This window comes from Anas acuta, chromosome 5, assembly GCF_963932015.1.
Source record: "Anas acuta chromosome 5, bAnaAcu1.1, whole genome shotgun sequence".
In the NCBI taxonomy this organism is placed as follows: Eukaryota; Metazoa; Chordata; class Aves; order Anseriformes; family Anatidae; genus Anas; species Anas acuta.
In genome coordinates this window covers 57039329-57064000 of record NC_088983.1, presented here as the reverse complement: position 1 = coordinate 57064000, position 24672 = coordinate 57039329, and the positions used below count along the sequence as shown (strand labels likewise).

General features: G+C 37.7%; 1 long non-coding RNA gene across 3 annotated transcripts in view; it reads left to right on the top strand.

Moving 5' to 3' along the window:
* The window catches only part of LOC137857881 (uncharacterized), a 182097-nt gene that overhangs the window by 140361 nt on the left and 17064 nt on the right, over positions 1-24672 (top strand). Inside the window, exon 1 of one of the 3 annotated variants that reach the window (XR_011097339.1) lies at positions 2286-4121. The exons of the other annotated variants lie outside the window; for them this stretch is intronic. This is a non-coding gene — a long non-coding RNA (uncharacterized lncRNA). Of the gene's footprint in view, positions 1-2285; positions 4122-24672 lie in introns of those variants that run through there. 3 annotated transcript variants of the gene reach the window in all.

The window sequence follows — 24672 nt, the reverse complement described above, 5'->3', positions numbered from 1 at the left end:
AATTGTGTAGCAGAGATCAGATATTATAGCAGCTTTTGTGATGGAACTGCTACATAAGTAAAAAGTTATCCTGTTGTATGTTTCTCTTGCAAGTAACTGAAAAGAATGAATCTCACTGAAAGTACAAAATAATTTCTGTAGTCTTTCAACTGTAAATGCAGAAATTCTGACAGTTAAGAATTTGAAGTATTTTAGAAACACCTTCTCTGTCCTGTCACCACGTAAATCCTTCTTAAACTGGTAAAAGTCTGTTGGTCTGAGAATGCAGTATGCTTTTATCTGTAGTTTGAGCTCCTTCCAATGCGAGTAAGAAGATTTTCTTAACTTTCTGTAGTTTCTGCATTTGAATTTCTGTACAGAAATTACATGAGGAGAGGGATGTGATACTTTTGGGTTAGTATGTTTTCCTTGAACTACATACACTGTTTCTTAAGAATTACTTCTGCTTACAGTATAGATGGTGAGAAAGGTGATGAGCTACAACTGAAGCTGGTGAACTTAATGGTAAACTACCAGCATGTCTCAGACTCCCTCCAACACCAATGTTCAAACTGCTTCTCATCAAGATCTTTTCTGCTGGAGAATATGAGGGGGCTGATGAAATGTATTGAGACTGAATGATCATGAAGTGAACAGCTGAAATGGATGCTGTTCTCTTCATTTCCATTTCTTTTTCTTGTATTATACATAGGCTTGATCCGTGAGTTGGGAAGAGTTCTGAATTTTCTATCAAGCTTGAGTGTTGGCCTCAGTGAGGGAAATGTTATGAAACAATGCGTTGTATTGGAGATGGATGATTTATCAGTTTATTTGACGGAACTTTGTTTTAAAGTCCATTTCCTCATGCTGCTTGCACCTCTCCCTTTTTTTCTTTATTCTGTTACACTTTTGCAACAATCCTGTCCTTCTGTTTTAATGTTCATCTATTTAAAATTGCTTTTTCATTACTCTAGTTTGTCAAGCTTGTGACTAAATGCTAATGAGAGAACAGTTCCCTTACTTTTAATGAAAAGGGAAAGTAACCTGATCTTACTCTAAATAAATACTATTAAATGGAAATAATTATTTCAGGTAGAATTGTTAATATAACAATAAATTCAGTTATTTGTCACTTCTTGCTGTAGCTCATAAAATGTCAAGCTATGACATGACAAGTTTGGAAGTACCTAAACTGTATTAAAAAATTAAACTGTATTAAAACTGTAGTAAAAAGGAACAGAACAGATTTTAATACAAGAGGGAAATGGCACACACAATGAATGAAAAATTTGTTCCATATACAAAATAATCAGAAACTCTAACGTTGAAACTGTTATACTGATCAAGATTCTAGAATCCATATTTTCTTACAAAATGTTTTAAAATAGTTTTTAATAACTTAAAACAACAGCAACAACAATAAAAAACAGACTATAGTAACCATTGCACCTAAATGTGGGTAGAAATATTCTTTTAGTCATGCTGGTGACAGCTGATTTCTCAAATAACACCTATGTGGCTCATTTTATTGGCAGTACATACATATTTTTGTGTAAATCATTATGTTAGACAATACACGTTTGTTTATACAGTGATCGTATCATACAGGCTCAGACCCGATGCGGTTTGGGTGAAGTTTACTTGAGTTAAAAGTTGTTTTGTGCAATAGGTAAGATTCTTGTGTAGCAATCTTATTTCATGGATATTGAGACGTTTTTCTTGATAAGCTGCTAAAATGGGGGAATCAATGTATTATTTATATTTTACTATGTAATTGTTAGATCCTGATGTACTCAGCTCAGTGTGAGTAGCAAGTTACTCAGTGAGACCCTTCTGGAATACAGTGCTACTCATTGTGAGGGCAGATCCCACTAATTGGTTCCATGTGATGGAGCTTGAAAAGCAGCTTATAATGGCTATGCCATGAAGCTAGCAAAATCAGCCTTAACTTTGACATTTTAGTGCTTCAGTGAAGATTTAAGTACTATTTTTTATGAGCTATATTTAATATATAGTTTTTAACACCCTCCCCCCCATTTTTGTATTGTGTTTAAACTTGAAACCTGCTAATATGTCAAGAATAATTCATTGAATTTAAGAATATTCTTATTTTAGTGTGGGGCCTGGGGTATTTGGCAATACCGATACTTATGTTATTTTTGAAAATTATACAGGTTTTAAAATACATTTTAAATAGCATTAGTCCATTCAAATACACAACATTTGAAACTTACCTATTTGCCAATAATAAGGTTCTTTAAAATAATTATAAATTTATGATGTATTTAAACTTTGTAGTGATTTGCTTTCAAGACATTTGTAAAAATCAGAGTGTTTGTGCTTGTGGGTGGTCATTCTTTTTCTTTTTGTCCTTTATTCTATGAATATATTGAAGCAGCACTGAAGGTGAAGTTCTAATCTAAAAGAGGTAAATGATTCTTGCAATGCCCAGGGAAGAGGGTGAATCTACAGATAGTGAGTGTGGCAGGTAGAAAGTAACTGGTCATTTGGCTGACAGATTTCACGTGTCTTGTGCGTGGGTTGAAATAATGCTGGCAATATTGACCCTTGCATACGAACTATGCATTTATGCTGCTACATCTTAGCCTATCTTTTGCTTGTTCTGTTTTTTGTTTGTTTGTTTGTTTGTTTGTTTGTTTTCTAGTCACTCTGATCTGTTCAGTGTGACTAGACATGCAGTTGAGAGAGAGTAGGAACAGCCATGTACTGATGCTGGGGTATTTGCCACTTGTACTAGTTAATACACTGGCCAGCTGCAGCATAGCTTTATGGTACCTCCACTGAGTACTCAAGTATTGGCACCTCTTCCTTCAAGTGACATCAGAAATATAAACAGACAAACAAAAAAATCATGTTTCTGTTTTTCCTCCCGTTTCACTGATCATGAGCTAGTGCTGGTATAGGCAGCAACAAGAATGCTTTTAAAATAAAGGTGAGGCTTTCACTGAATAATTTCTTATTATTTCTGCCCACATGATGGCAGTATATGTTAATCCAAAACAAGAAAATTAAAAACAAATTGCAGCTTTTCAACAACAAAGTTCTCTCCCCTGCTTCCTCCCACCCCCTGGAGGGGAAAAAAAAATTAAAAAATCCAAGAAGCTATGAAAAATTTCTAAAAGGCTTTATGAACACTTATGAAAGGATAACTCCCCTTTATTGTAAAAGCCCCCAAGTCTTAAGAAGGAGTAAGGCTTCATGCAAGAACCGCATGTAACTAACTCTGAATGTGTATGGAATGGTGCTGTGTTATAAATAGAAATGGTCAGTAAAGCTTTGTCAGTCATACTTGGCTTAATCATTTGGAGTCAATAAAGTCATTGAAGTATAATTACCGCTCCCTGGCATCAGTTTTGCAAGTGCAGAGCTGGAGTTTTGAGCTCCTAGATACTGATTGTTTAATCTGTGGTAAGAGTACGGAAAGTCTAAACAGACAGACTATTGAGATACTAGCTGCAAAAAAATTTAGGCATTACTTCAGAAGGATTATGACCAGGAACAAAATCTATTGAATCTGTCAAGCTCTTCATCTATTTGTAAGTTGAATCAAGGGAGTTTGAATGTGTGTGGGGCCTGAGTGTGTTTACTGGATGGAATGAGAGAACATTGCCAATAGTCACGGTTAAAGGTTATAATGTTAAAAAGAAAGGGGGGGACACGACATAAAAACAACACTTGTTTTTCTAATCCTTGACTGTACTGTAATTAAAAAAAAGTATTAAACTTGATTTTATATTTTGAATCTTTTACAAGATAACAAAAAGAACAAAAAGTATTTTCAACAACAAAAATAGAAAAGGAGGAACAGAAACTTAGATCAGCCCAAAAGCATAAAATAAGAGGCATCTGTAAAGCTCAGCATGTCCCTTTGATTAGGGTCTCAGATAAGATCACCTGTGACCAATTTACCTCCTGGGTCGGGTTACAGAACATGTGAGCACAGGCAGTACTTTTTTCCCCTTTCTTTTTAGTGCTGTGTTCAGTCTTAACAGATGTGATTTTTTTCCTTTCTTTTCCTTGATGTTTTATAAATGAGGAATTGGAGCAGTATTGCTTTATTTCCTGAAAAACCTGGATTTGATGATATGGCCAGAGAACTGTTCTGTGATACGTACCCACAGGTAGGAAGTTTTTTGTTTGTTGTTTTGTTTGTTTGTTTTTGTTTGTTTGTTTCTTTTTTAAAGGGGGAACTGAAGAAGCTAAAATGCAAGTAAGTAATCTGTTGCTACCTTTGCTTATTGTGGTTTATATCTTGGATCCTAAAGATTATCACTCTAGTTCCTATGGTTCATTGTAAAACATGCAATGGTTAACATACCTTCGTATAATGAAGCTCTTCTCTTTGCTGCTATATGCAGTATGCTAGCTAAGTCCTTGTCCTCATTGTTGCGCTCTGCAGGTATGTAGGAAGTTATTGTGATATGCAATGTTCCTGTTTGTTTGGAGTTTCCACTCAAATTATGCCTGAAAATAAAACACTGTAAGAGTCTTGCGTTAACTTGCTCATTCCTGAGTCCACATAGGATTGGCAGTACTAGTGGGAGAGTCCTGCTCTCTTTAGTGGATAGGGAGTTTTCTGACTACATAATTCCTGTAGACTTAGAAAACATTCATTTTGTTTTATTCTTACTCATCTCACATATATAATAATCTCCGTTTAGAATATCTCACTTTCTTCTCTGTGGGTAGCCTACCAATACCACCTACCTTTCAAAATTGCCTATCAAAACTGCATGCAATTTCTACTATTCTCTTCCCACACCCCAGCTCTTGTATAAGGAAATAATCTCCACTGCCCACCAGTCTGTGTGGTCAGACTAGCCCTATTTAACTGGCATTCTCAGTAGCTTTACAGAGCTGTTGCATAAGGAAGTTTTCCTATTAATTAACCCCTTAAAATGCCCTGTTAAGTAGAACCCAGGGATTATCCAAGACTAGAGTCCGCTGTACATGTGAAGAATAGAAGAATATGAAGAGATCATTGAAGAGATTCACTTTAAAAAATAAAAACCAAATTCAGGTGCAATTTCCACCAAAATCCAGGGGAAAAAAAAATATGACTTGCAAGTAGGGATAGTGTGACAGAGGTTTGGATTTAGCTGAGGTGATGGGGGACAACCTTTCCAGAAAGATAAATATGGTGGAAAAGACGATACGTTAGACTGGAGGGAAGGGAGGCGGAAGAGAACAGGTTGGCTGTTTATTTTCCACACATTCAAAATGGTGCTGATGTTCAGTTCAACTGTATGCAGGATTCTCAGAAACGTCCAGGGTTCTTGACTTGTGGTTGTTCCAGCAGCCTGAGTTCTTTATATGCCTCATCCTCAAACTGAGGCAGATGTTGCATACTAGCTAATAACGTGAGGAGGCACAGGGAAGTCCTGTACCTGTTTGGGCTTGGTAAATAATTGCTAGACATGGCGTAGTATGATGTTTTGAGCTGCAGTTTTTTTTTTGTTGTTGTTGTTTTTTGTTTTTAAATTATGTAGCTGATGAGACCGTATGGCATGATTACTAAACAAATTCTTCATTATTTTGGGGAGAGAGTGCATTTTGCTCTAGGTTCTTTAAAACTGTTATAAAGGTGTAATGCTAATTTTTAACACAGAATATAATACTGGTGCAAAGTGACAAGTACTTTTTTAAAGCAGCACGTTTTGTGCTAATACAGATAATTGGTAAATTTGCAATAGTGTGCTATGGAAATGATTGTAAAACCCAAAAGTGCTACTGTAATGTTCAATTGGTTCTATATTGCCTGCAGATAAACAGGAGTGATACTAGGAAACTAGCATGATGAAAAGATGCCAGCTTTAGGTGAGCAACCTCCAGAGCTGTATGCCTATTTAAAGGTGAACTTAGCATTACCAGATGAATTCTAGATTGCTGATTTTTTGTCTAGATTCTCTTGTTTTGCCATACTTGCTGAGTAGAAGATTCACAGTTAAAAACTAACTTACGTAGGATGTCTCTAGGGTGAGCTATCAAGGTTGTTCAAAGAGGTAGACTGCTACAGACCTCATAGAGAAAGCAGCTGTGCTACCTACCATTAGCAGCATTTAAGCAAGTGATTTCTATATTGCATCCAAAATAAACTTTATCTTCTCTCTCTCTTCTGAGCAACTATCTGATAAAAACTCCCAATTCGTTATAACCTATTAATATAACCTATTGTAAGAAAAGATATCTGGGGATTACTAGCTGGCCCATAACTTTGACAGTGGGTTAGATAATCTTCTAACTACAGGCTGCTGTTCAAAATTCAATGTAGTACATTGCAACCAAACAGCAATTGGGCTCTGGCAATTGGGCTCTGACAATTCTGAGAGATGAGTTTGGTCTCCTTCCAGTCCCCAGTGGGTAAAACGTTTGGCTATTGCTGCAGTTGGCAGTGAAGGGTAGCCTGGAGCTCTCGCATCCATTGGGATTTCTTTTGTATAGACTTCCCCCCTCCCTAATCTAGCTTAGTGAGCCAACAGGATGTTTCTTGAACTAAGGAGTAACTTGGACATTGTTCTTTCTCCTGTCATCCAGTGCATGGGTGTGTCTTGAAAAGAGACTATTAATTGGCTATTACTTTGCATAAGGGATACACAGCTGCAGAAGTACCCCTTTATGGGCCTCTGCTTGCTTATGTAGTTCAGAGAGGCCTTGGGGCTTCTTTGACCTAGTTCTCTGTGTGGACTAATGGGAGTGCTGCTCCCAGGCTCAAAGGTTGCCTTTGTTTGTAGCTTTCACTAGCACAGTGGAGAGATCTAACTTCAGAACGGACAGTCCTATTGCTCTCAGCGGTAAGACCTTTAGGGTGGAAGTGCTCCATTCCGGAGACTATTGCACAGGTTTCATTATGGTGTCAACTAAATCCATTTACTAAGGTATAGAATGGCGCTATCTCTGCAACATTGCAAGTTTTTTGTTTTCCATAACACAAAATAGTTATTCTGAGCAGCATTTTTCATTTATAATCTGATCCAACATGAATTGGTACTACTTCAGTGTCACATTGAGTTCATTGTGGGTCGCAGAATACAGTATTATGTATAAACTTTGGAATTGAAATATAATTTAATGACTACATATGTGTATATCATGCACACACACACACAAAATCTAACTCCTGGCTAAGTAGCAGCATAAAGATAATGTCCTATTTCGACTGGATGTGAACATGGCTTTAAACTGAAATGGCTTTCAACTTTTATATCTAATTTTTTTATTATTATTTTAATTCTTTCCTATGAGTACGGTGAGGCCCTGGAATAGGCTGCCCAGAGAAGCTGTGGATGCCCCATCCATGGAAGTGTTCAAGGCTATGTTGGATGGGGCTGTTGGTCTGATGAGAAGTGTCCCTGCCTATGGCACTAGCTTGAAACTAGGTGAAGTCCCTTCCAACCTGAATCATTCTATGTTTCTATAAATCTTAGCTTTGTATGTTTGTTTTAGTGTGGAAGTGAAGGTAGAGTGCCTATAGTATCTTTGTAGCCAGTTAAAAAATGACTGTGCCCACAGCCTAATCAGTAGTGTAACTGGCACAATGTTATACACTGCAAAATAAAACACCAACAGTGTGGTGGCTTCCAGAATTTTAATTCAGCCCAATTTTATGGAAAACAGAATAGTGTGGAAGTTCAGTTGCACAGTCCATCGGTAGTTTAATTTAACCTGAAGAAACAATTTATTGATGTATGGGTGAGAAAACAGAAGAATTGGGCCCTGTAAAAAATGTTTTCAATAATTTTGACATAGAGTAAGTCAAACAAAATTAACTTTATCTGGTAAGCTAAATTACCATTAGAAAACAGGAGATGAATCCATACCTACTTTGTAGAACTTGTAATGGTAAAGTGTGAGTAATGTGTTACGTGTATACATACGTTTGTTATACGCTGCATGTTCTGCAACCCACTCTGATTGTCAAAGGATCACTCTTCCCTGTCCACAGAGCTGATGGAGATGTCTGTAGATACTGTTAGTTTCTCTGCTGTTCTGTTTGTGGCAATGACATTCTTTTTGATTTGTAGATTGATGTTGTTTTGATTGAAAATTCTGAAGCAGGTGCTCCTCCGACTTTGAACGTAAGGGACTCCTGGAGCATGTTACCTTGTTTAGTTTTTTCTCTGTCTTGTTTCTAGTATTTTCTTGGGACAATATATGACTGAATCCAATGAAGTATCGAGCAAAAATCTAAATGAGCATCAATGGTGAAGAGAGAGGGACAAACTATGTGTGCTGCATAATACTACTGTGTATGCATACTGGAATTTGTTGTGTTAAACTTAATGTTGCTGCAGTCAGGCAGGTAGCTATTGATTTTGGTGACTTTAATGGAATCTTCAACACACCAGGAACCGGGTGGCCAGCTAGAGAGATTTATAAAATGCAACTAAATGCAACTTAATTCTCTTTCTGCAAGAAGGCAGTTGATGGATTATTATGACCAAATTACTCTTAGCCAAAGAAAAATACCAACAGTTTTAGCGGGGGGAGGGAGGGAGGAGGAGGGAGCATTTACCCATGTCAGCTCAGGTATTCCTTCCCCTTCTGAGCAAAGATGCTCTCTTCCCTTGCTGTTCATCCTGCATGTTCAGGTTTTTGTCAATCTTAAATTTTATTTCAACTTTTGAAAATGGAATGGTGAGAATATTTTTGGTAAAACCTAAGGGGACTTTTTGTTAGACATCTGTGCTTCCTCTGCACAGAATAGTTTGAGTGTTTGAGTAATGCAATGATTTCTGTCCTAATGTAGTTGTAATTCTCCTGTTTAAGAAACCAAAACCCAACAGCTGTTGGCAGTGCCTGAGCGAAAAAAAAAAAAAAAAAAGGTGGCAAAGCAGTACTGCTTTTTTTTCAGTGCACTGCTGAGCAACATTCACCTGAACATGTTAATACTTCTATAAACTGGCTTCTGATTCTTGGACAAATAATGGCAGTATACTAACTGATTAAATGTGATCTTATCAGAACTGCACTTCCTGTTTGAGAGGGAAATCTTCCTGAAGGACAAAGAAAGCTTTCTGCATTCCAGATGAAGATTAAAGAGGGAGATTTTTTTTTTTTTTTTTCTGTTCGACAAAAACTATTTATGGTTGGTTAATACACAGGTCAACAAAGAACAATCAGTAGGTCAGTTAACTGTGCCCAGTCATGAATTAATAAAGAAGTCTCAAACATTTGGTATAAAAGAATATAATCAGGATTTTATTCAGTAGTTACGCTGGATCCAGGAGTACTTCTTGGCCAATGTGTCCAGTGTGTAATGTAAGCATTAGCTATCCTTGTGGAGTCAGTGAACAGCTCTATATAGAAATAACACTGTAAAATTGTGAAATAGTAGAAGCTGAACCTTCTTTTGGTTTGGCTAGATGAAACAGTGGCGTGCACTCATGTAGAGAATGTATGATGTTTTCTTACACAAAGCTTTTCACTTTGTATGAACTAGTATTTTAAAGGATCACTGTAGTGTTAATAGCTATACTCATCTGTAGCTACTTTAATATTTTTACTTCTGTAATTACATCTTTAAATATAACTTGTGAAACTGGCTCCCAGCAGGTAGGCATCTCTCAAACAAAAGCTGTGCGCATACATAATGCAGAGAGCAATCAATCCCTTAGATTGCCTTAAGAATGCACTTTGGTAATTGTACTACAGTTTAAAAATAATAATCTTAAACTATTTTTACCACAAGTATTAATCTATAAGTCTTCAAGAACACATAGAAAATATGAGTGGGAGTAGTTGTAAATATTTGAGTCATGAAGTCCCACTGAGGAGTAATAGAAGGTGTATGTCTTCTGGGGTATCTACAGTTCCACAAATTGTACATAAGCAGTAGTTGGACTTGCTCAGGCCAGGTATGAAGCTTTAACTCTAGTCCACTGACATGCACAAAATTGCATTGATGCAAATTTTTGTTTTGCTTTTGGTAAGAAGTAGGAGCATAGTCCATCTCTAGGATATGGCCTAAAAAGCCAACATGACTTCACTGCCAAACAGTGTTGTGTTATCATCAGTACTTTGCTCAAATGCAGATCAGGGAGGGGCTGATCATCTTGACCGGATTAGTTTCTTTGCTACCTTTTTTCCTTCACTTTGGTACTTTTAAATATTTGTTACGCAACAGTCAATTTAAAATTTTTTTTATTTTTTTTTTTAAAATAAGACTTGAGAGATCGGCATTGATTTTGGTGTTTAACTGTTGTGCCTGGTGGGTGGAAAATCAATTGTATTAAACATCAAGTATTTCAATTTTGTCAAATTGAGCTGAGTTTAAGGCAGAGAGTAAGCCATCGTTATTTTGTCATCTTGAGGGTAAAACTTGCAAAACAAAACAATACCATGTTGTTCTTGGTGACACGCAGTTGCCTGAGCACCCTAACAATTCAGCTCCATTAAAAATACAGTTCATCGTAGTTGTGGTACAAACCTGTTTTTGAGTCAGTATCTCCTTGAACTGATGCTGCATGAAGTAATACGGCACAGAGAGTTTTTAACATAGAGCAGTTTTGGCACAGATGTTCATCAGGTATATGGTTATGTTGTATGGAACATCTATTTTTGTTCTAACAGCATAAATCTGGTATCATAAGTCAGGGGTGCCACATCAAATTGTATTGGTTGCATTATTTCCAAACAGGAATTTAATTAGAATAAAACAATTGCATAGAATCTAAACTGGTGAGGTACGTTCTGCCTCCAACTCCTCATGTCAGTAAGGAATGGATCATTTGGGACTGTCATGTGAAGCTATGACTTGGTCCACAGCCTCAGAAAGGAGATCCTGTGGACTTAGAGTGTAGTTCTCTGGTGGCAATCTGGCACTGCAGTGGTGCTGCTGTCTGGCACTTTGTGTATATATAATAAAATATCCTCATCTTTTCATATAGCAGCACTGCATGAGAAGTAGTTCGCTGAATTTACTTTTAACAGTGTTTTGGTTTCACTGTGAAATGCTCCCACACACAATTTTACGGGAATGTCTGTCTTCCAGTTAGGCAGAGTTGTAACTAAAGATTTCCCTTCTCCCATTACTTCTGCCCAGTGGGGGAGGACAGCATATATACAGCGGGATCTTTTTTATGTTGATCTGTAGGTGGAAGTGCCCTGCAGCTAGATACTGCTTCTGTAAGGAAACCTGAGCAATGAAAATATTTTATGCTTTTACCCACCCCATTATTCAACAAAGACATTTCTGCAGGTGTGAAGTGACTTCTTCAGCAATATTTCCTTCAGAGACAGAGTAGTAAGAGAGGTGTCTGGCACTGCAAAAAAGAGGGGGTCAGAGGGCTTTGGATGTCTCTTCTGACTTGATGTATTTTCTGTGCTACTTTGTGGCAGTGTGTGACCATGCTATTGTTTAGCCTTCTGCTTGCAGATTAGAGGATAATTGCAGGTGGCTAACATTGGGGTTCTGGCTCTGAGAACTCACTTGAGTGGGAGTACCTTCAAATCTGGGGCTTTGAAAATCGAGACTAACTGTGGAATATGAACAATTCGTTCCTTGAAGGAATACTCTGAGATGTTCAAGATATGTTCTACCTTAGCTAACATGTTAGTCAAGTAATAAACTGTTACTTCATGTAGTCAACCAGAATGAAATTCAGTCCTATGCAGAAACAAGTCCCTGTGCTTACAGATAGGACTAAACAGTACCAGCTTCAGTGGTTGATGGGCTTTCTAGCAAGACAGTGTTTAAGAGCGGATGATGTCCAGTTCATTCATCTCTGTCAAAAGAGAAGAAATAGAAGGTAATACAGAGTTGGACACCAATGGTTAAAACATCCAGAAATCTGTCTGTGAAGGGAGGCAGATGCCAATCTGGCTTAAACCTGATCTTCACAAACTTACTCCTCACCCTTAGTATCCAAACTGTTTTATAATCTACCCATTTATAAAGAAAGAACTAATTTTTAAGGCAGCTGTAAGCATGCATGGTGTACAGTCATAACCACTTCACTATTTTCTGCTCTGACTACAGGGTTACAAAAAAACCCTCCATGTAAATGAGTCAGCCCTGGAGAACTTTCTTAGTGATTGACCTTCTTATACCTAGCTCTTTTCATTTTTAATCAGCTCTAGCAGTAATATCAGTGTTTCACCACAGACATCCACGTACCATTGTATGAATGCCTAAACTCGTGCTCAAATGTTTATTTCTAGCAAAGCTCAAAAGCAGAGCATTGTGCTAAAGTTCTTGGGGTGGCTATTGTTGTTGAATAGCCACAGACCATAGCCTCTTCTCTTTAAATAGCAAGTCAGAGGAGTGTTCTGTTATTTAGAGAAGGCTATGGCTGACTGGGGGTGCGGGAAGAGGAGAAATAAGTCACTTTCTGTGCTTTAACTTTCCTTGACTAGGAATGGCGTCCAATACCCACTGCAGTAAATGAATATCAATACGGCATGTTAATCAGGCTGCCTTCCCTTGCACAGGTTGTCCTATAACCAGATGCTAATGGAGGAAGGCTGTGAACTGCCCAGGCTCTGTCACAGGCAGCGAAAGGCAAGATCACCTGGCTTACCCTCTTGACAGAAGCAGCAGTGTTTCTGCAACTTCATATATTAATTTATAGAAAGGCAGAGCTGCCAGCCTGTTTTTTTTTTTTTTTCTTCATCTTTTCCTCCATCTTTTCTTTCTGGAACATAGTAAAATAGCTCATAAAATATACAACATGGGACTTCCTCTGCATTTCCTTCCCTCACTGCTCCCCTTGAGCGAGCTGCCTGCTTTGTGATAGGTGTATGCAAGGGGGAACATGCTCCTCATCGCTGCTGGTTTTTCTACCAACCTCCTCAGGAGATGACTAGAAGGAGGTGAAGCCATTTTGCTGTTTCCTCCTAAAAACACTGTCTGGGATGTCTTATGTCTACTGCTAGAGCAGCTATAGATTCCTACTTGCATGAAGAGTTTGTGCCTGGATGATTTTTGTGCTGGGCTTTGCAGCTTGTAACCTAGCCCACGGGCATTGGTAGGAAATGGGTGAACTCTCTTTCCTTCATTTGGGGTCTGAGTAGTCACTTGCAGCTGTGCAGTGTGCCTGGAAGATGCCGCCAACCATAGGGTGATTGTATCTAATGATTCATCAGTTGTTTAAATGTGATGTAGGTGGAGTAACAGCGATGTGGGGGACAAACCACCATGAAGACAGCAGATTTCTGGGTCAAAAACATTTCATCAAAAAACAGCCTGCTTCTGTGCTGAAACCAGGTATGATGATTATAAGCAGCCTGTGTAACTGAAACCTGTGCAATGTAGGTAAACAAAATGGATTCACGTAGAAAGGCTGCCTGAATATAAGAAACGAAATATGTAGTTCACGCTATCATCCAGCTGAAATAAAGCAGCTAGTACCTGGCTGTCGATATCTGACAAGTTGGAAGAGCTTTACTTTTGGATTGGGTATTCATATGGAAAAAATATCCTTCTGTGGTATTGGGGAAGCTATATTATTTATTCTTTTCTTTAAAATAATCCATATGTTTTGCCTATTATAGAGTCTTTAAAGGATTAACATTTTAAATATCTAGTTTTTATAGCCTTGACTTTAAATGGTGCAAATCCTTACTTTGATGCTTAGTTTCGAATTTGTCAAATCAATGAAGTTATACCTTTATAAGTTCCGTACAGCAACATTCCTCAGTAAAACATTTCAAAATGATGTGTGGAACACAAACAATTGGAGGACTAATGGCATCTCTTCTGCATTTTACCATAATTGAATAATTTATTTTTAACTATGAGTTATTTCTAAATACTTTCTTTCTGTTAGGGTTGACTTAAACACAAGGTCAAGTTTGTGGCTTAGTTTTTAACACAATTAAGATAATTAAATTTCCTTATCGTTATGTGGAATAGAGTTATAAAATATGAAAAAAAATATATAGAAAAGGCAGTGGGAAGAATCCATAAGTCCTTTTAGAAGCAAGGAAAATCTGACTGTTAAAAAAAAAAAATAATCTGTTTTTATTTCATTGAGTTCAATTAAAATAAAAAAAAAATAAAAAAAATAAAAAACGGAAAACTAAAAATCACCAGATAATTTTCTCTGTAGTGTTACCTTTTGCCATTTTGCCAATTCTAGCTACATTATTTCCAGTCCCCTCCCCTCATCTAGACAGGAGAATCTTGTCTCATTATTTTTGTCTGTAGTATTATTTATTCTTATGTTTATCTTGATGTAAACGCTACCTGAAAAGTTGAGAAGATTTTCATATCTTAGTGTTTCTCTAGTCATTGGCTTACACATAAGGAATGCAGAGTTCAAGAGCTGGGATTTAATTACAACTCCAGTCCCATTGAGTTATGGATTGTAAGTGAACAGTGCTGTTATAATTTCTGTATGTTTCCCATTTTTAAAGTGTTTCCATGGGGAGTTAGGCCTTTGCAGAACAAACACTATTAAATGGAGGTAGTAAGAATGTTTTACTTTCATTCTTGTATGCATGAACATATTTGAATTTCTCTTGAACCCAGACTGATCTTTTGGGTGGCTAATGAGATGTACTGCACTTGTTAAGTCGCCCACCAAAATATTTGATCCTTATGGCACTCTCCTATCTGTACTATATTATTACTTTAAGAGTTTACAATCTTGTATATACCTTAAATCTTCTAAAGAAGCCTCTGCTTTTTTTCTAAGACAAACTGACAAACTACCTATCTCAAACTTAATCCTGGCCTCTGCCGACATAAATTCTTGTCCTAGACCTGCTGCTTTTCTAGCACTGTGATATAAATCTTAGATTATGAAATTCCTTGATTTAGCTCTACCGGCATCTTAAACTGTATAGCCTATTAACTTCTGCTTGCATGGGACATAACCCACATCCCAAGTGATTCAAAGCCTTCACCTTAATCTTTTGGTAATTCTAAAAATTATTTGCAGTATGTCTGAAATGAAAAAACAAACCAAAAAACAACAACAAAAACATTGTAGATGTTACTTAAACAAGCACAACCATGATTTTGCATATTCTTTATTCTTAGTTTCAAATGTACATGCTGTGGGTTAGGAAAGACAGGTCTTACTTCAGTAGCAAATTTGGAGACTACAATCTCCAACAAGCTATAAAAATGATTACTGTGGCCCTTCGTCCTGTGAGAGGAAAGCCTTAGGCTGTCCTTAGCCAAGGTGGTTGCTGTCTTTCATCATTCTTTGAAGGAATGATGAGAAACGGATTCAAGGAAAGGTGGGTGCAATTTGTGATAGCAGGAGGAAGCTGGGAGGAGAAGGTGAATGCACAGGAGCTGTGCCTAGGAATGCAAATTGAGAGCAAAGAACGTGACTGAGCAAGCTCAAGAAGTGTCAGAACTGCAAAGAGACTTAAAGCAGAGGTGGTGGTGGGAGCAGGGTGAAGAAAGATAACATGTTGGAAAGAGTGTAATGAAGAGAAATGGAGATTTGTGGGGAAACTTGCAAAAGGATAAATGTTGGAAAGCTCACTGAATCCTGGAAGTGGATACCTTAACTGGAGAGTGGGATTTGGTCAAATACATGCATGTATTTGACAGCTTTTCTTTTCCACCTAAAGGTCACTGCCAAAATGGGGAGGGATATCTGTGCTTGGAGAAGGGTGGTGGTGGTGGAAAAAGACTTTTTTTTTTTTTTTAAATCTGCTTCAGTGGTGGTGCCCATAAAAGAATCCAACTTTATTACCTTTCTGCTGTTATTTCTTTTGCTGCATTATAAGGTGTTGAGACTCTTGGACTTCTAAGGAAGGGAATACTTTTCATCTTCAGTGCTCTAAAATGTTATCCAAGAAAAAAGTTGGTCCAAATACATAAATCTCTGCATACTTGCATCTCCCTTGTCTGCCCTCAAATGATTGTACTTCTGTTTTTATCTCTTGCAAGTCCAGAACAAAGTCAGTAGTGTTTGTATTTCACAGTTGCTTGTTCTGTTTCCCTCTCAGCTCTAAATCAGCCAGTCTAGAAAACACCTTCTCCCTTGCACCCTGCCTTCCTCTCTCCAGCCCCCCCCTCTTTTTTCTTTCCCTCCCCTTCCTTTGGCAATGGACTGTTGCCAATTTTTCCCTGATCCTTAAACAGCCTCGCAGCTTGCCGATTTTTCTGTCAACAAAGAAACAAGCAGTCTCTTTTATCTTGTTTGCCTTTCATCTATTCTCAGTTCTCTGAGTTACGACCTAGAAAAAAAGAAGAGGCATCACCTAAATTCATGTTTAGGTGAAAATCAGACGTTACCTGTGCTAGCAGTCCAGCTTTGATACAAGCCCATGTGACAGTAAGAGGGTACAGCTTTCAGTGCTGTTGCTGGGAGGGCTGTCGTTAATGAAATCAAATAGTTGTGGCAGGAATGTCTTTGCTGGAAGAATGATGGTTCTTTCATTTGTTTACAAGTGTTTGAAGAATGAACAGAAAAAAAATCTATAGTTATTAATAATAATTGCTTGGTGTACTTTGCGTATACAACCTTAAATTCCAGAATGTGACCCCTGCAGACAGGTGAATACTATGTGGTAGTACGGCTATATAAAAGAGAGCAGCTAATTAAAATGCCTGTAATGTAGTAATATCCTGCAAGGTGCTGCAAATACCTGGAAGTCTCCTTGAAAAACTGGAGGGTTCTCAATCTTTGCAGGATCAGTCATTTAGCTCCTGTGCTGGAATCCCAGAAGTTCAAAACTTGAAAGTTTCTGCTTCTACGTGGAGTCAAGCACTAAAATTCTTCTTTTGCCCTGTAGTGGGTTTGTGTGGCAAAGTTTTGCTAGCCGGGGACCTGGAGATGGCTTCTGTGAGAAGAATCTGGAAGATGTCCCATGTTAGGTAAGGGCCCTGCTGCTGACCACAGCCGAGCCTATAAGCAATGTTGTTTGAGCCTCTGAGAGAGCATATTTAAGAAAGGGAAAGAAAAAAAAAATAATGCCGTACAGCAGCTGAGAGAGTGAGAGGAGTGAGAAACAGCCTTGCAGGCACCAACGTCAGTGCAGAAGGAGGGGGAGAGGTGCTCCAGGCTCTGGAGCAGAAGTCCCCTGCAGCCTGTGGTGAGGACCATGGTGAAGCAGGATGTCCCCCTGCAGCCCATGGAGCACCACGGTGGAGCAGGGTTCCACACTGCAGTCCATGGAACAGACCACGATGGTGCAGGTGGACCTGCACTTATGGAGGCTGCAGCCTATGGAGAACCCCTGCCAGAGCAGATTCTGGGCTGGACCTGTAGCCTGTGGAGAGGAGACCACGCAGGCGCAGGTGACCTGACAGGAGCTGCTGCCCCGTGGGGGACCCAGGTTGGAGCAGTTTGCTCCTGAGGAATCGACCCCATGGTACAGACCCATATCTGGAGAAGTTCCTGAAAAGCTGCTGCCTGTGGGAAGCCCACGCAGGATCAGTTCATCAAGGACAGCATCCCATGGGATGGACCCCAGGTTGGAAGGGTGGACAAGAGTGACCAAGAAGGAGCAATGGAAACAAAGTGCTGTGGACTGACCACAACCCCCATTCCCCTGTTCCCTTGTGCTGCTCATGTGGAGGAGGTGGAAGAGGGCAGATGGGGGGAAGGTGCTTTTGGTTTCTTTCTTTTGTTTCTCACTTCTCTAGCTTGTTAGTAATAGGCAATAAATCTTGCTATCTCCCTACTCAGAGTCTGTTTTGCCCGTCACATTAATTGTTCAGTGATCTCCTGTCCTTATCTCAACCCTCGAGCCCTTTTCATTGTATTTTTCACCCATTTGAGGAGGGGGAGTAAGAGAGCAGTTGTGGCGGAGCTTGGCCGCCCACCTGAGTAAACCACCACATGCCCTCATCCAAATATTCTCCTACTTCCTTAACAAAAGTGTTTGCCAGAGCTTAATTAGCACTAACAAAACAACTGTCTGCTGTGTAAGGAAACATCCAGCACAGTTATAACTGTGACATCACCCCTCCACACCCTCAACCCAAATGAAGTCTTTCTAGCCTCCCATGGAATCATGCATATCACCCTCCTACTCTGCAGTGCACCTATACACATAGCAATCATGCAAATCTTACGTTGTCTTGTATATGTATTGATCAGTCACTACAGGTACTGATTATTATGTATTTATGTGTATAGTTTCCTTTAAACCATCACTGATTCTGGGACTTCAAAATCATTCAACATGAAGGATTTAAATCTTCTTCTGTGACCTTTTATTTTAGCACATAATTGTGTATCATTAACCTCCTATTAATGGTGACTTAATCACTAGGTCTATGGTTGCAGTGTGAAGAACTAAGATTGAAAATAATGAAACAACATCAAAACAGGAAATCAAGTTGTTTAGAACAAAGACATCTCATTAAATAAAACAAGGAAAATGTTTGGGAGACTTTCTTATGAACAAAGATTGGGACTGCTGCATTGTTTTTGTCAACTCAAAGATGCATAGAATCATCCGACAGAAGTTATGTTGTCTTTCATCAATTTTAATGCAGCTTCTAGCTGTAAAACTCTGCCAGCATATAGATGAAGGTGTCTGGGCATATTGGTATGCTAAATCATAAGCAGTCTATTCCCATTCCACATCACCTGGTTAAAGTGAAGGTTCCAGAACAACCTGCAGAAAGAAATGTGTGAAACTTGTTTCTGGCTGGATACCCCAATCAAGGTCTTTCTTGCCTGTTTTTAGTCAATTAATAAATATCCTATTGCCTTGCAGTTGGAAAATACAGCTAAAAACAAAACACAGAAACAAAAACTTTTGGATAATTATTGATAGTTACTTAACAGATAAAACTAGTCCAAAACTATCAGGAAAAAATAAACACAGTCCTGTGAGGGTTTTGTATTGGTTTTGTACTTTAATCTTTTAGAAACTTCATGAAAAATAATGTAGGATGCTTCTTTTAATTTAAAAAATATCTTTCTAACTGTTTTTCCCAGTTGTGGAGTTTGTCTTGTGTTATTAACATTGAAATTCTTATTTGAGGCAATCCAAATGTTACCTTCTTTAGTTGTGAATTATCAAATAAAAGACTGTATTCAGTTGACCTCTACAGATTTGGTGTAAAATCATATGTGGCAAGTCACCTGACACAAATACAAATCTGGTAATGAAGCTTAAAAATACTTCTAATTCTTAATGTCACTGTAACCAATATATGTACTATTTACCTTTCTGTGAAAGTTTAAGAGAAATTTAATGCAGTTTATCGTTCCTTCATTCACTTTAATTTAATTCTTCTTCTTAGGTTTTGCTAATAACTATTCAAATGGACCCTTAAATATGACCCTTAGATACTTAATTGATTTTTAGTCCAAAGGCCACTGACTTCAACTGATTGGGGGTCAGGTTGGAAACATGGAAAGTATTTTGTTATATTTTAAATTAGTATTAAAACAGCCTCTATTTTAAGTCACAGTTTCATACTTATCACATGGTAAATTTGACTAATGATAATTTCCTCTGAAACATTTATTTGAATTAACTTTAATCTATGTTATGATTGTATTTAAATCTTTCTGTTCTTCCTTTCTCTACCTGATTTAAGGAAAAAAAAATGTGGTCTTGCCAAAAATAAGATCTTTTTTTTGTATAGAAACAAACATGCACTGAATTGAGAACATTGTGGCTAGTTTGCTGTGTCGTCGTACGTGTATTCTGACAGTCATTCTAAACTCAATTAACTTCAGTGGGAGGAGGTTTGAGCAATAATGGGTGCTTAAGCTTTTGGAAGTTGAGGAAAAAATGCTGAGAGATTTGAAACCCTAAAAAAAGCAAGAGTAGACAATATTTGTATATAGATATTATAGATCTGTAAATGAACCATGTATCATAATGTTTTTGCAAGACTAAGTTTGAGCTGCCTGTTAAATCAGTCATCACTTAATAGCTTTCTTTCATTTTTTATTTTTTATTTTATTTATTTTAGTGCTATAGGTGTTACTGTCAGCAGTGTGCTGAAGGCAAGTTTATCGGAACTAAGAAATATGAACAACCTTAAGAATTGTAATTATAATTTAGCCTACAGGCACTTAATGACCAAAATATCAGCAGATAAATGCAGCTTGTTTTTTATGACACTTCACGATGTAAAAACCAAAGCAACCTACATTTTATAAAATAAACAAGAAGCTCTCATTGACTAATACTGCCTATTGCCTAATTTTAGGCTTGGCTTTTGGTCTTCTCCATATATGATCTTTTTTTTTTTTTCCTCCCTTTAGCTCAGGAACCAACGTACAAGCTGCTGTTTACCAGTTATGTCCATACCAATAGCAAGTTCATTCTTTAGTTGTTTTTGCTTTAGTTGGCAGTGAGGGTAGGTAAAGTAAAATTAATCCCTTGAGTGTGTGTTTTCTATAAGGAAGATTAATTTTAACACAAAGATCACGTGTGTTTAACTACAATATCATCATCCTAATTTATTGGACCAGTCTTACTCAAATGTCCAGGAGCATACATCTGTAAGGTATGAGAGTTAGGATTTCATCAACGATAGGAAAGTCGATAGACAAAGTAAGGTAACACTTGATTCAGATACTCCTGAGTACAGAAATTTTTGAAACTCCAGACATATTTTTTATATAAGTAGTAGCTATTAAAAAAGTATCTGTAAAAGTATCTTTTTTATATAAAAAGTATTTGTAGGGTATGCCTGGATATAGGTATTCTGTGGGAACACATCTTGGATCATAAATCATTGAGCCTTCATCATATTCCCTAGTGTTTATATTGCTTGTTATTTATGATATGAAAATCATGTATTGTTGAGTAAAAATGCTGATGTTCCTTGATTGTCATGATGAAATGTATATGTTTATTTGTTGACTGTCTTGTTACTGGTTTGGGGGTGATATTAAATATCTTTAAATTTATGCACAAATGGGATGATAATGCCAATGTTTATGTCCAGAGTACTAGTAGGAAAAACAGATGCATCTTTAGGTTAATGAGTGCTACATTCTGCTTTCACTAAGATATGCAAGTCTCTCAAAATGAAAGGGAGATGTTCCAATTTCACACTGATGCTTGCTTGGGCAGAATTTAACACTGCTACATATCATGCATTATATTTTATTACTTCAAGACTAACATAATAAAGACCAAAGGTAAAATATTCAGTGTTCATCTATACAGTGATAGCAGTTTTTCTGCTATCATTTTTCTGCTAACATTTTACACTGTTGTCTAAAGCACTACTCTCACTCACATCATAGTGATAAGATCCCAGCAGTCTCCTGAGATGTTGTGTTAGTGCACAGCTATAGGAACCTGAGCAGTTCCAGTGTCATTTTAGCCAAAGGGGATCCTTTGAACTTCAGGCCTGCCATCTTATTTTGTCCATTAAAATTGTCCATTTGTTGCTATGGATGGAGAAATCTCAATCCCTGCTGGCAAAGGCACTTTGCTTAGATAGTTAAAGTTGTTTTGATGGGACAATATTACAGTTGGTCTAGGTCTGGTGTATTTGGAAGAGAACAAGGCCAATCTGCAGACCCTTGCCTTGTATGCCATTCTAATGCTGAATTGAAACAGACCGAGTCTACTGTTCTGTTCAAGCACCTCACTGCTAAGCTGCTGTTTTAGCCAACAGTGTGTTAAGTGAGCTCACAGATGAGGTCTGCCAAGAAACTGGACATGTTGAGTGCCTGTCCTTCTTTACCCAGGGCAGTGGGCAGTGTTTGATCTCCTTTTCAGTAGACCAGCTCTGTGGTTCTTATTAAAATTGATACAGTTTCTCCCCTTGTCTTCAAACTTAATCTTTCAGGGAACTTTAATTATGTACTATGCCTGAAAGAAGAGTAAGGCAATATACTCCCAAACCCCAAAATAATGCTCTTTCACATTTCAATGTGTTCTTTGGGGCCATGTTCCTCCTTTGCTCATACTGGAGGCGGTTATTGTATTTGGGGAGGAAAAAAATAGGATCTGTTGGTAAAGGCATCATGATTTATGTCAGTGGGTAGCATTTGGGCAAGCATGAGTCTTTATTTTTAAGTTAGCTTCAAACCAAATGTTGCCTGCTGCAGATTTAAAAATGGTAAAATGATAGCATTCCCTCAATGAATCTGCTGGTCGTGTCTGGTAATGTCAGCAGTGACTTGTATCTGCTTCTCTGCTATTTAGCTCTCTTTGAAAATATAGTTAGGCTGTCTTTTTTAAACCAGACTTCCACGCATTTGCTAGTTTTTCAGTGAAAAGGTGGCAGTAGGGTGGGCAACAAGGGTGGTCAGAAAGATGAAGAGACAATCAGCTTTGAGGAGAGTGCAGGCTGGAAAGCTCAGAACATCAGCAGAAGGTAACAAGAGCTTGCTTCAACCTTAGCGATTCTAGCATGTGATCTGAATGAACTGCAAGCCCCTAAAGAGTTAAAAGTGTTTGTTTCACAGGAAATTGGAAGAAATTTATGTGCGCAAGTGAAACTGAAAGGTCGAATGTGTGACTCATATCTATTGACAGATGGAATGAGCATAACATAAGAAGACAGTGACTAGAAAACAAGCAGGTTGTGTGAAAGTATTTTTAGAGACTAATTTCTACCCAGCTGTGTCTTCTATGAATGGAAGAAGTTTGTCAAAGTTACCTACAAGTTGCCTAATAACTACCTGGTGAAAATGAATTACACTGATATGATTTAAATGGATACTTATTCCACTGGGATGAAAACAGAATTAACATTTTTGAGAGCTCTACCTGAGATTTAAAAACTGTAGGAAAACAAGATTTAAGAGAACATGTAAGTTCCTATTAGTGATCTTTAACTTTTAAATACCCACTTACTTTACCTCAGTTCCCCTGTTGACTCCTACTTCTGTGCTCTCTTCCCCTCTCAACCTATCTCTTCTTCAGCTTAAAATATCAAAACCTACCCAACTTGCTTGTTATATAATAATGACTCACACTCTCATTGGCTTAAACTTTCCCAGTCTTTCTTTCGTCTCCTTTTATGTTGTTTAAATTGAGATTTAGCCTCCTCAGTTTTGGGTACTAGACTGTGGGGTTTTTAGTAAGTTCCACTGACAAACAAGGGATGCTGAAGCTAAGTATATGCAATTTATTTAGGCATATGAGAATGAAGAGTTAGCAGTGTTTTATTTGATAAATTCACTTTGCTGGACAAACAAAACCATCTTAAAATCTTCAGCAAAATATGACCCAAAATTTAGATATGTCACATAGTAAAGTACATATGAGTATCTACTTGCCTGTTAGGAAGAGCAAATTGGGCATACAATGCAATATAGCATATGTTAATTGCCTTGTGCATTTTATAGGCCATAGAACTAAGATTTGAGGCAACAAACTCAAAATTTAAGAATTGTAATTTATTCTGTTGTTGCCTTGATATATTTGTGTGGCTACACGATCACAATCATATATGATAGACATCTAGAAATTTACATTTTCTGTTGATGAGTGAAATCTTTATGGTAAAAGTTAATGTGCTGATTTCTGAGTCTCTGCTCCTATCTAGGTGAAAAGGTTATGGGGGCAGAACCCAAATCTCTATGAACTTGACCACAGACCATGGAGGGGATATGACAGCTGCTTTGTGACCAGTCTGTGGAGCTTTCTCCATCTCCTCAAGCTGTCTCTTAAGGCATCTCAGCTTCCTAGGCATCCTCACTATGAGTTAGGCTCCAGCTCCCTGACCTCCTGCTCCATAGCCAGGTGGAACAGTGTAAATGCCATGCATTGCAAGCTGATTAGTTTTAAGAGCAGGAAGTTGAAAAGGGGGAGAGAACCATTCATTTACCCCAAACTGCAGTATTTTAGCTGTATCTCAATTTGGATTTTTCAAATTGTTTTGTTATGGGATCTCTATAGACATAAGCAACTGCTCACGTACAGAAGGTTCTCACATGAGCTAGCAGAACAAGAGTAACCTACTGGAATGAGGAAAACATACGATGCTCTCTTTTTACAAGAGAAGAAATCTGTAGTAAATTAAATCTACAGATTCACTGGCATGCTAAATCCCTGAGTATCAGTACAAGTAGGGCATGGATAAATTCTTTTGTTAGCACGGTATGTTGCTGCAATTAATATATTCATTGGACATTTCTGTTATGACGTAGGATCTATGAAGGTGAAGAGCATCACTTGTTCATTAGAGTGGGCAGCAAGAATCAACAAGAGCAACAGGAAAAACATGTGTTGCATGTATATCTTTTTCTACATGTGTTGCACTTATATCTTCTTGAAGTATCTTTTTGCCTATAATCTTTTCTCATCCAGCATATATGTTGTTAGTCTACTCCTTTTCCTGGAGATCATCCCAATACTAGCAGCATCATTTCCTGTTTAGAAACCTGTGGGGCGGAGGCTGTTTTCAAATAATGCTGTAACATTCTTACAGGAATTGTGTATTAGGGGAAATATTTAATATGAAAGTAAAGTACTGAGTGATAAATATTAAATGGTGGAACTCACAGGGTGAATTTTACAATTCTGACTAATGGAAATACAACAGCAAATATATAAATTAAGATGTTATGTAGAATTTGACTTATCTCTTTTCAAGTCCTGTTTGTCTTTGCCTTTGTTTTAAAATATTGTTCTCCCAGTAGTTAAAATAAATAAATAAATAAATAAATAAATACATCCTCACTTGCATTCTTACAAAGCAGTGTTTTCTCAGCTTTCTTGAAAAATCTGTAGAAGATACTGCTTCAAATGATAAATAAATACTGCGACCTAAAATCCCTTGTACAACCAGACCTTACTTTAAACAAAGGAAGAAGCTTGCAGGTT